We start from the raw sequence: 13,005 nt of genomic DNA on the forward strand, positions 1-13,005 counted from the left end.
CTCCCTAGACCTTACTCCTCAACACATACTCTTTGATTCAGTGACATTGACCTCCTGACTGTTCCTTAAATAAAACACTCCATCTCTCTGCTCTGGGCATTATCTCTGGCTGTCCTCCATGCTGAATGCTCTCCTTCCTTCACTCTGCCTACAGAATGCCCTAAAATCCCATCTTTTACTGTCATTTCCAGTTCCTCTTAATTCTTGTGCCCTCTCTGTTAATTATTTCCCATTTATATTCTTTATGTAATTTGTACATATTTGTTTGCTTGTTGTCTCCCCCATTAGATTGTGAATTCTTTGAGGGTAGGAACTCTTTTTCTATGTCCAGTATTTAATACAGTGCCTGGCACTTAATAAATGCTTATTTACTGACTTATTGACTAACCTTTTTTTTACCCCTGGAAAAGTAGTTGGTGAAAATTGCCTATAGTTTTGCTGATGTGAGAAGTAAAGACTGAGGCACATGTTTAAGCATTTGGATCTTATGACTGGAAATTCCAAAACTTCAGTCCACTTCCAACAGTGAAAAAACTGCCCAGATTCTGATAAATGCATATTGCTAAGGAGGACTTGACCCCAAAGGCTCATCCGGTTCTACTGTAGCCTTCCCGGATTACTGAGGATTGTAACATAATCCCTTTCAGTGAATAACCATAGCAGATGTTATCAGGGTCAGGCTAGATTGCCTGTGGACTTCTTGTTAGAGTTCCCTCAATGGAAGTCCAGTTTATAAATGGTCCTAATAGGCCACTTGCAATAAGGCAGTTAACATTACCCTTAAAGGATGGATTATTCCCATCTGTTACACATTTCAGTGCTGTTAAATATTTCATGCTTTCCACTGTATAAACAAATAAAAGCAGAACTAATCTTTTTGTTTTTTTTTTGAGTTTCCCTGACTGACATTTTTGGTGATTAAGCTACCTATTCTCTTCTCCCATACCTCCCTAGATGAATGTTTCTATAGGAGAATGGGAAAAGTAATGGACTCACACCCATTTTTAGTGGGTGTCTGGTTGTGAAATTGAAATAGAAATTAATAGAAATTGAACAAAGAATGACAGATACCAGGTGCTGGTGGATGGGTGGGAAGGAAGACACTTGACATCTGAGCTATCTGGAGGTGGCATTTCATCTAGGAAGAAGTACACCTATAGGGAAGAAAGAAAGGGATGCAGTGGAAAGTGCACATTGAACAGTGTCAGGAAATCTGATTTCATTACTAGCAAGATCATTGTGTGACCTTGGGCAAGTCATTTCTTCTCTTTCTGCCTTAGTTTTCCCATCTGTAAAATGAGTGAATCAGAATAGCTGTCCTCTAAAATCTCTTCTGATTTTGATGTATTATGACTCTAAAGTCTCTTTAAGCTCCGTCAGTCTGTTTTAGGACTCTAAAACCTCCTACAATTTTGACATTCCAGAAATCTGATAATTCAGAGTTATGGGAAACTGCACCCCACTGAGGCACCAGGTGAATATGCTCCATTGGCTATGAAACATCTCTTGATGTATGAACTTATCTCTAATCCTAAAAGGAAGGAAATACAATTATTATTTGTCTCTATTTTAGAGGTGAGAAAGCAGAAATCCAAAAAGAGAAAGGTGCATTATTCACGTTTACTTATTTACTCCAAATCCAATGGTCTTTTCTCATTCCCTTTCCTTCTCAACCTCTCCGCAGACTTTGACATAGTTGACCACCCTTTCCTCCTTGATAGTCTCTTATTTCAAGGTTTTTAGGGCACTCTCCTGGTTCTCCTCTCACCTATCTGACCATTCCTTCTCTCATCCAAGTAACATCCTCTAGTCTTGGGTGTCCCTCAGGGTTCTCCCTCTATACTACCTCACTTGGTGATCTCATCGGCTCCCATGGATTTAATTACCATCTCCATGGTGACAATTCTTAGGTCTTTCTATCTTGTCCCAAACTCTCAGCTTACCTCTAATCTCACATATCCAACTACCTTTCAGATATCTCAGACGGGATGTCCAGTAGGCATCATAAACTAAATTGGTCCAAAACAGAACTCAGTATCTTTCTCCCTAAATTCCCTTCTCCCATCTCCTGTTATTGCAGAGGGCAACACCGTCTTTCCAGTCCCTCAGGATCCAAAATTAGGAGATGTCTAGGATTTTTTTACTCTTCCCCCCATTCCCAATTATATTCAATCTGTTGCCAAGAACTAATAATTTCAACTCTGTAAAGGACAGGAGCAAGATAGCAGAGTAAGAGCTAGCAGATCTGCCTTAGCTCCTCCACATCTTCCCCTACAATGACTGATATGGAGTACCAGATCAATTTCTGATTGAGAAAGTTAAGAAAAAAGGCACAGTGATTCATTTTTTGAGCCTCAGACAGCTTAGGAAGACAGAAAGAGATGACTGTGGACACTGGAGTGGAAGCTAGCCAGGAGAACAGCAGCAGCAATGCCATAATAGGTGTAGTGCTAATACACTGTGGCAATGGTACCAGTGGCAGGAAGTAGTTTAGCACCCAAGAATATAAAAGGGCAGAAAGAGATCCCATAGGACCCCTATACCAGCCCTGGGAGCAAGAAGAAGTGTCATCTGTGAAGTCTGTCACCCATTATCCAGTCCCAGGTCACAGTTCCAGGGTATAGAGGAGTGGTTACAGCTGTTAGGGAACAGGAACCCTACCTGGATAAGAAGCAAGGAATGAATTCTAGAATCATAGTTGTGTGACTCTGATCCCAAGAATAGAATGAAGTCTCAGTTCTCATCTTTAGCTCTACATATAAGCCTGTAGTAGAATAAACCAGGATAGATGATCAAAACCAAGGAGATGCCAGCAGTTCATTCATTTTGAATTTGCAGGAGCTCCTAGTGGGTTAACTATGATTGAGTCCAGAAACATTCTGCAGAAACTCAATGACACATAAGCCAACAGATCCAAACAAAGTCAGGAATTTGCAGACCAGGAAGACAGTGAACAGATTTCTTGGATCTCACCACTCTGGAAACACAAAAAAATTTACAGGCCCCCACTGAGTTGTTAAAACAGCAGAAGGACATAGAAGACAGAAGCTCGGGTCAGACATCCAGAGGTTAGCAGAGTCCAATACTGACAAAGTCCAAAGTCAAGAAGTAGGCTTGAAAAATGATTCAACAACAACAACAACCTGATTATTAAAAGTTTCTATGGTGGCCAGGAAGCTCAAAACACAAACTAACAAGACTATGTCTTGAAAACCTCTACAAGCAAAGCCTCAAAGAAAAATGCAGATTGGACACAAGCCCAATAAGAATTCCTAGGAGAGTTAAAGAAAGTGATTTTTCAAAGACAAAAAAAAAGATGTTTAAAAATCAAATAAGAAGGTTAGAGGAAATATTGGGAAAAGAAATGAGAGCTATGCAAGAAAATTATAAAAATAAAATTAACAGCTTGGTAAAAAGAGGTATAAAAGTTCTGAAGAAAATAACTCTTTAAAAATTAAAAATTGCCAAAATATAAAAGAAGAGCAAAATCTAACTGAAGAAAATAACTCCTTAAAATTAGAATTGAACAAATATAAACTAATGACTCCATGGGACATCAAGAAATAATAAAACAAAATCAAAAGACTGAAAAAAACAGATTTTACCTTTACAACATCTCTCAAATATGCTCCTTTCTCTCCTCTGAAACTGCCATCCTCTTTTGCAAGTCCTCATCACTAGACTATTGCAATAGGCTGCTGGTGAGTTTGCATGCCTCAAATCTCTTCCTACTCTAACCCATACTCCACTCCATGACCAAAGTGATTTTTCCTAAAGCACAGGTACGTTCATGTCATATACCTCCACCCCAGTCAATAAATTCCAGTATCTCCCTCTTTCCTCTAAGGTCAAATAAAAAATGCTCTGTTTGGCATTCAAAACCATTTACCTCCTAACCCCCTCTTACCTTTCCAGTTTTCTTACACCTTACTCCCCACCAAGTACTCTTTGCTTCAGTGACATTGGCCTCTTGGCTGTTCTTCAAACAAGACACTCCATCTCTCTTCTCTGGGCATTTTCTCTGGCTGTCTTTCATACCTGAAATGTTCTTCCTCCTCCACACTGCCTACTGAATGCCCTGGCTTCCTTTAAGTCTGAAGTAAAATCTCATGTTTTACTGGAAGCCTTTTCCATCCCCTCTTAATTCTAGTGTCTTCCCTCTCATACTTATTTTTTATTTATCCTGTACACAATTTGTTTATTTTTGTTTGCTTGCTGTCTCCTTTATTAGATTGTGAGCTCTTTGAGTGTGTGGATTGTCTTTCACCTCTTTTTGTATGTCTAGCACTTAGAACAGTACCTGGCATATAGTAGGTGCTCAATAAATATTGATTGATTGATTGACTGATCCATCTACCCACTACTGGCATTTGCTGCAAGTATTTTTTATTCTTTATATTATTAATAACTCCTCATGTGCATAATATTTTAAAAGCTAGATTACCTTTAACATACAATTATGACCAGTTATAATTTCTTTATAATATGTTTATATGTTCTTAATTTGGGGGAAGGAGTTGGTGCCCAAAATGCCAGTGAATGATTTGTGGAGCTGCATAGTGAAAATGAACCTTCTCTGTCTAATTGCCAAGATTGAAGCAACTCTTTTCATCCCCTACCAAATGGGAGTTTCTGCATTAGAAATCACGAGAGGATCTCCTGGGTTTTATTTATTACAGTGTTTTGATAAATGTATGCCCCTCCCCACTAAAAACAGAATTCAATCCCTGAGTCCCCATTTGGTTTTGACCTCAGGCTACAGTGAGGTGCTAAGTCACTGGAAATCTGTTGAGGAGGGTTGAGCACTGGTTAGCTATGATATCTTCTCCATTTTTTCCTCTTTTCACTCACTCAGGGGAGTGAAGGCAATAGCTAAAGAACATCATTACCAGTACATAGAAGAAGATGTTATTTTAGAAAACTGGATACACCCACAATCCAAAGGTTACGTTAAGTTAGTATTTCATAAGATCATAGATTTGAAACATTAAAACCTTAGAAGTCATCAAATCCAACTTTCTAATTTTCCAAATGATGAAACTGAGCCTGAAAGAGGTGAAATGACTTGCCCAGGGTCACACCACAAGTGGCTGAAGTAGCCATCAGACTCAAGTCTTCCTGACTCCCAGTACAGAATTCTATGCACTACATCATTTATTACCTTTCTTTTATTTTTGCATTCCACTTTAAACCTCCAAACCTTGCCATATGATGCCATTAAGTGTTTTTACATGATTCACCAAGGTTGGGATAGGGGTGGGGTAGCAATCTCTTTGAGCACCTATTAAATTGAATTTAACAAGCCTTTTTTAAAAATCCCTACTATGTGTAAGGGGCAGCAAAGTGGCTGAGAGAATAGAGTGCTGGGCTAGGAAATCATGAAGACTCATCTTCCCAAGTTCAAATCCAGCCTCAGACATTTACTAACTATGTGGCCTTGGGCAAATCACTTAATCTTCTTTGCTGCAGTTTGCTCACCTGTAAAATGAGCTGGAAATGGCAAACTCCCTCCAGTATCCTTGCCATGAAAACCCAAAATAGGGTCACAGAGTCAGACACTACTAAAAAGAGTCAATATGTGTAAGACTCTGTTTTAGACAGTGAGAATACAAAGATAGATATGGCATCCTTTACTCCCTAAGGTCTCTTTCAGTCCTAAAGCACTTATATTCAAGTAGAAAAAAGTACTCAAATGCCTATGATACAATGGGGAGAGTGATAAATGCAAAGAAGAAAGTAACACAAAGAATTATATGATGATAAAAAGTTCACTATTAAGCATGGGTCTTTCTGGTGGAAATGACACCAGAATTGGGCCTTGAAGTATTAAAGGAACTTCAGCAGATAAAGATGGGACCAGGTATCAGGGGACGGTTGAAGCAAAGCAAAGAAATCAAAAGAAAAAATAGAGAGCAGAGAGGAGGGAAGAATGAGAATGGCAGAGGACAATCTATTTTGCCTGGAATGTGGAGAATGGAGTGAAGAAAATTGCTGCAGACCCTAGTTCTGGGAAACATATAAAGAAATGTTCCCCTTCTTTTAGAAAAGAGGTGGGAGAATGTATGTGTATATAATTCTAGTTCTAAATCCCATTAGTAAGGGACTCTCTCTTCACTGATGGAGATGAAAACCCTTTCCTTCCTGACATGGTGGGACAGAATTTGCAAGATCAAGAGAGCACCAGTATTTTTCAGTCCTCTTCAGGCTTCAAGTTGCTTTGGGTGTTTATAACTTGCTTTAAGAGAGAAGATACAAGAGGCTAACTCTGCTTCTGGTTGCTGAAGGGAAAGACTCTAGAAAGAATCCAATATGAGAGGAGCTGGCAGTCTCCATCATGTCCCTATTTCCAGAGATTTCTAGGAGTTTCCCCTTGGGTGAGATTCAAATTTTCTCTGTGTTGAACTGAGTTACCTCACTCCTAATGGGAGAGCTCCTTCAGTTTGTATTGTCTGGTATATATTCTCTTAGGCATAACTTCTCTGACTTCTGTTTTGCTACCAATTCTTGGCTAAAAGCTATTAAAAGTTCATTGTGGAACTGGTATTTGATGGGAAAGGGGTAAGTCTTGCATATAGAGCCTGGGCACTTTTTTCCCCTATAGTAATCAGAAGGTAATTTGAAAAAGATCGTATCCTCTAGACAAACGATATTTATGGGAGCAGCTAGGTATAATTTTAGCCTGGTACCTCTTCTCACTAAGGAGAACAGAGTGACCTCCAAAACAACTTTCAGCTTTCTCCTGGCAGAAATTAAAGTCGCCCTTGGAGAAGGATAGTTATCTATTGTGCCTCTCTTCAGGCCACACAATGATACCCCTATGCTACATGTGGGAGATAGCTTCATGTCACACATGGCAATTTCATCTTTGTGCCTTTGTCCTGGCCATTCCTTTTGTCTAGAACCTTTATCTCCACATCCACTAGCAACCTTTCTCTTGCTCTAATCTTTTATTTTTCCTTGTCTCCTGGTTCCTTCTTCACTTGGTTACTTCTCTACGAAGACATTCAAGTCTTCCCCACCCTTAGAATATCTTCAGTAAACTCCACCGTACCCCACTAGCTACCATCCTATTTCTCTCTCCTCTACAGCTAATCTCCTTGAAAAAGTCATTTACCTTGGTTTCTCTACTTTTTCTTATGAACCTTCAGCAATCTGATTTTAAACCTAGTAATTCAATTGAAACCACTCTCCCAAAGTTATTTATCTTTTAATTGTTAAATCTAGTGACCTTTTCTCATCTTCATCAGAGAATTCTGGGAAGATAAGACACTGAAGAGGGAGGGTGATGAAGCATGTCCAAAGTTCATATGTAATCATATATCTCCTCCTATGTGAGGAGACATGAGGTGCCTGGTCATTTCCCACTCCATCCCCAAGATCTTCCCTTTAGAGAGATTAGCAAACTGATGAACTGTAGCTACTAAGGATGATGTAAGTGTTTGCTCTGCTGATGAGAGAGATTTTTCATAAGAAAATTCCAGTGTCACCCAGAGACATCACCCTTTCTTCTACAGGGCTCTGAGTCACGGAAAGTCACCACCCCTTCAACAGAGCAAATCCTGCAAGATCCATCTCTCCATCCTTCTTACATGGGGGAAAAAATCTAAGCAGAATAGTCACGTTCAGCCCCTGAAGTCAGAATGACCTTCCTCTCACCTCTCCTTCATGGCAAGAACAGCCCCACCTTCTCCAGGATGTCTGTTTTGACTAGTTCAGTCCACATTGACTACTCCCTTCTCAGACCTCCTGTCCTACTTGCAGACAGCAAATACCACATGGGATATTACTGGTTCTCTAACAGTTTCATATATTTTCATCCTACCTATTTAGCCAGAAGTAAATTTGAAGGAGTAGACGATGTTTTATATGTCTTCTTAGTAGACGAGATGCATGATGTAGTGGAGAAAATAATGAGCTTATAATTCGGAGATCTGGGTTTAAATTTCAACTGTGACACTAAATGTGTGGCCACAGGCAAGGTGCTTTTCCTTACTCTGCTTCAGTATCTTCATCTGGAAAATGGGGATTGTACTTTCACTATTTGTATCATAGGATTGTTACTAAATTCCAAAAGAAATATATATTCCATATATGCTACATATTCTGATAGTCTATGTTCCCATGTTCCCTACAGCCCTCAACCAAAGGTTGGGACAATTTCTGTTGAGCACACTGCCATCCTTTCTATTAGTGTTTGAATGCTTGTAAATATACTTGACTATTCTACCACACCACTCACCAGCCCCTTTATCCTATACCAAATAAGAGGCCAAGTCTTGCCAGTTCTACTTCCACAACATATTTCTCATCCACTCCCTCCTCTATGATCACACAACTACTACCTACTTCACCCTCATCACTTTTCTTTCAAATTATCTAAGAGCCTTCTAATTGGTGTCCCTGATTTCAATCTCTTATTTTCAATCCCTCTTTAGTGTAGCTGACAAATTCATATTTCTGATCAGATCTGATCATGTCACTCTCTTGCTCAAGGAATCACAGTGGCTCCCTATCATCTCTAAGAAAAAGCATAAACTCCTCATGCTGGCATTTAAAGACCATCACATGAGCTTCTCTGATTGTTATATCACTGTTGACTCATATTGAGTTTATGCTCAGATCTTATCATAAGATCAGATTCAGAACTGGAAGGTGCTTTTAAAGGTCTTCAGGTAAGGAAGCTGAAATATTGAGTATTTGCCCAGAGTCCCACAGCTGGCAAGTATCTGAGGCAGGATCTGAACCCAGATTTTCCTGACTCAAAGGCCAAAGCCTCATCCACTACACCACACTGACTCCCCACTAAACACTTGTCTGGCCATGCTTCCCCTGTCCTTTTCTTCTGTAGCTGATTTTTTAAACTTGGTATATAGCTTTACTGTTATATTAGTAGTAGATATGAATTCAGAAGACCTGGCTCTACCACTAATTATTGTTGAAACCTTGGGCAAATCATTTCACTTTTCTGATCAGTCTCACTTTCTTCATCTGTAAAATGAGGAGTTTGTACTAGATGACTTCTAAGGTTCTTTCCAGTTCTAAATCTATGATCTTTTCTTTTAGCCCATCATTCTCATTTGTCAAGATCCTTTTGTATCTTGAATCTATTATACAATATATTAGCTATCTCTTCTAGATTCATGTCATTTGCAGATTTAATAAACACAACATCTCTCCATTTATCAAAATGACTGGAGGGAGTGAGAGAGGGAGAGAGAGAGAGAGAGAGAGAGAGAGAGAGAGAGAGAGAGAGAGAGTGCACGTGTAAAATAGCACAAAGCCAAAGACATATTCAAGGGCACTCAATTACAGATCTCTTTTCAAGTAGACATTGACACATCAATGACTACTAGTCGGACTAGTCCAGGTACAACCAGGTCCAAATCAAGCAAACTACATTAAGTAGCTTATATTTCTCCCTCTTATCAATAGGACAGCACCAGAAATCTGATCAAATGCTTTGCTGAAATCAATATATACTATGTTTGCAACATTTTCTTGTAACCCTGACTGTCAAAATATGAAATGGGGTTATTGTGATATGACCTGTTCTTAGTCACTGTTTTTCCTTTCCAAATGGTCAAAGACCATCCTTTAATAACAATTTAATCAGGACAGAACAATTTTTATGGTGATTTCCTCACTTGAACTCCTAATTCTGGTTAGGAAAACAACCAAGGATTAGTCTCCCAAAGCCCTGTAGGCTTTACCTGGTAGCCTAGTGTTACAGGGTTTTTCCTAGCCTCCGTATGTATATGTTTTAAGGGAATAGGGTGTTAAGGAAGGAAAATGAGGAAAAGATATTATTCTGTCTCCTAGTCCTAATCTGTTTATTCCCATGGAATTGCATTCACTCTGGGGAAGAGCATCTTAAGAAAAATGTACAGAAGTTTATAGAGCATAGAATTTTGGAGTTTTAAGGGAGTCAAGGAATTGTACAGATCAATCTCTTTTACAGCTGAAGATGCTCAGGTTTAGAGAGAAAAATGTGATTTGACCAACTCATGCAGATAGGGAAGGGCTCAAACCAAACCTGCCTCCTAGTCCAGTATTCTTTCCCCTCTATCTTGAAATATCAGGAGCATCATTGGACCTTATAAGAGTCAAGAGGCCTGGGTTTGAGTACTAGATCTATGATTATCTCTATAAACTTGGACATTTTAACAAACCTTTTTAAGTTTCATTTTCTTCTACTATACTGGGATTGACAAGTAGGTCTCTTAATGTTGTATGGTGCCTTCCAGGTGTAAGTCTATGTTCTATGGCTCCTTCTACCTCTAACATTCTATGGATCTATTAATTAAGTGACATTACCCATTCCTCCATACTCATACAGACAAAAGTCCTGCTATTTAGTCTCACAGTAAAAATTTCTCCTCCCACGCCCACTCTTTGCTCCTGTAGAAGTCATTTATTTCCTAAGTCTCTAAGAAAACAAAATTGATTGAGTTATAAAGCCCAGCGGAGGAGGGAAGGCACAGACTGTAAAGAAGGGGAGGTTGTGGCAGTTTGATGGAAGAAAAATCTATGACTCATATCTAAAAGTAAAAATAGTATTCATCTGTCATGCTCCATAGATCAGGAACCTGATACAGAAGGAAAACACATAGCAACTAGATAAATATGCTTCAGCGACTTCCTGTGTAACTAGAGTTAAACAGGGTGTGTGCAAAGCTGCCTTTCCTGATGCTGGCACAGCGCTTGGTTGGTTTGGGGAGATGAGCCCCCAGCTCCTTCCTGTCAGGTGTGACTCAGTACTGAAGGACTTGCACTTTGAGGTGAGGAAGGAAACCCCTTACTGGTCACTAAGTCTGAGGAGCCTCCGAAAAGAGAGTGATTCCACGCCCTGTCTTCTCTTCCTTTAACTCTCCAATAGCGGCAAATATCAGGCAGTGCCCTTTCCCCCAATTCTGGGCAGGATGGTGATGGTTCATGCGCTGGGGCGAGGACACTCAATTAGATGCTATCAAGCCTCTTCTCCTACTCCTGCTTTGTGTTTCCTTTCCAAAACAGATAGCCAAACATTGACCTCAATATATACATTGTTCTCATTTCTCTTCCCAATTTTTCCTCCACTTCTCTTATCTGCTTCTTAAGGTCTTCTATGGCCTGTACCCAGCTTGTATTTTCCTTTGAAGCTTTTGGTGCAGGAGTTCTGACTTCACTGTCTTCCTCCTGTTCCATGTCTTGCTCCTTCTTATACCCAAAATAGTAGGAGTGTAATGTTGGAATCTTCTGTCTGCTTTGTTTCCTTTGCCTGCTCATTTTGCCACTCAATGATTTGACTTTTGGGCTTATTGCCACAGTAGGACTCTGCCACCAGACAGGGGAGTTTTTGTCCCAAATGCTGGGGTTTTCTCAGCTGCCAGAGGTATTAGATGGGTGCCCTCTCTGAGGTCTCCACATGCTCTGGCAAGCTGGACACACACCCCAGGAACTCCCCTAGACTGCAATCCAGATCCAAGCAGATTAAAGCAAGAGCGATTACCCCTCAGACTGGTGCTTGGTCCCCCTACACTCTGCAGGCCAGGAGCTGAAGCTGCCATGTGGTGCTGGCAGGCTGTGCTGGCGTCTCAGCGTTTCTCGCCCCGGGGGTAAAAGCCACGCACTCCCACTTACTGGGTCCCAAAGTCCAGACTGCACTGGCCTCTCACCTTGTCCTTCGCATCTATGTATTGATAAATCTGGAAATGGCCACAGCTGCTGCTGATCTGGAGTCCCTCTGGCTGGTGGCTGGTCAGGCCCGCCATGGGACTAAAGCCTCGGCATGGTGCTGGGCTCGGCTCCCAGAGCGCTGTGCTGGCTGATTCCTGCTGGCCTGCCGGGCTGTTCTCAGCGGGAGGTTAGTTTCTCTGTGTCATTTTGTGGGTTCTGCAGCTCCAAAGTTTGTTTAGAGTCCCCTTTTTACATGGATTGGGGAGGGTGTAAGCCGGAGCCGTGGAGGGTCGTGCTTCTACTCCGCCATCTTGGCTCAGTAGCTTGATTTTTCATAAAATCATTAGCTTCCATTTGTTCAATCATTTGAATTTTGAAGGAATTATTCTCTTCAGTGAGTTTTTGAAATTCCTTTTCCATCTGGCCAATTGGCTTTTTAAGGCATTCTTTTCCTCATTGGCTTTTTGGGCCCTTTTGCCATTTGAGTTTATCAATTTTTTAAGGTGTTATTTTCTTCAGTCAGTCTATTGACTCACTTTTCATGATTTTCTTGCATCATTCTCATTTCTCTTCCCAATTTTTCCTTTGCCATTTGAGTCAGTCTGTTTTTTAAGGTATTACATAGATAGAGGGCATGGGACCAATTTAACAGGAAGGGATGATACTTAAAAGGTGAAATTAAGAGGTGAGAGGAATATAATTAGAGGAGATGGGGAGAGACAGAGTGGGGCAAACTATCTCATACAGAAGAGGCAAGGGAAAATGGTTACAATGGAGGGGAAGAATAGGAAGGCAAAAGGGAATGGGTCAACCTTATTCCTATTGAATCTGGCTTGAGGAGAGAGGGAAATACACACTAAATAGGGGATCTCACCCTCCAGGAGAATAGGGGGGGAAGGGGATGTGAGGGGGGATGATGGAAGGGAGGGCAGGCTGGGGGGGAGGGAAGTTGGAAGCACTCACTTTTGAAAAGGACGGGATCAAAGTAGAGAATAGAACAAGTGGGAGGTGGGATAGGAGGGAGGGAAATATAGTCAGTCTTTTACAATACATCTACTATGTTATTCTATACTATACTATATGTTCTATATATATTATATATATATTCTCTATATATATAGAATATATTCTATACTATACTATATGTTATTTAAAAATTATTGGACTATCTGAAGGCCATGATCAAAAAAAGAGCCTAGAAATAATCCTTCAAGAAATTCTCAAGGAAATTTGCCCTGATATTCTAGAACCAGAAGGCAAAATAGAAATTGAAAGAATTCACTGATCACCTCTTGACAAAGATCCCAAAAAGAAAACTCCTAGGAATATTATAACCAAATTCTGGAGTTC

Source organism: Petaurus breviceps, unplaced genomic scaffold, assembly GCF_028583685.1.
Source record: "Petaurus breviceps papuanus isolate PSGF00001 unplaced genomic scaffold, PetGlider_PUasm1.0 685, whole genome shotgun sequence".
NCBI lineage: Eukaryota > Metazoa > Chordata > Mammalia > Diprotodontia > Petauridae > Petaurus > Petaurus breviceps.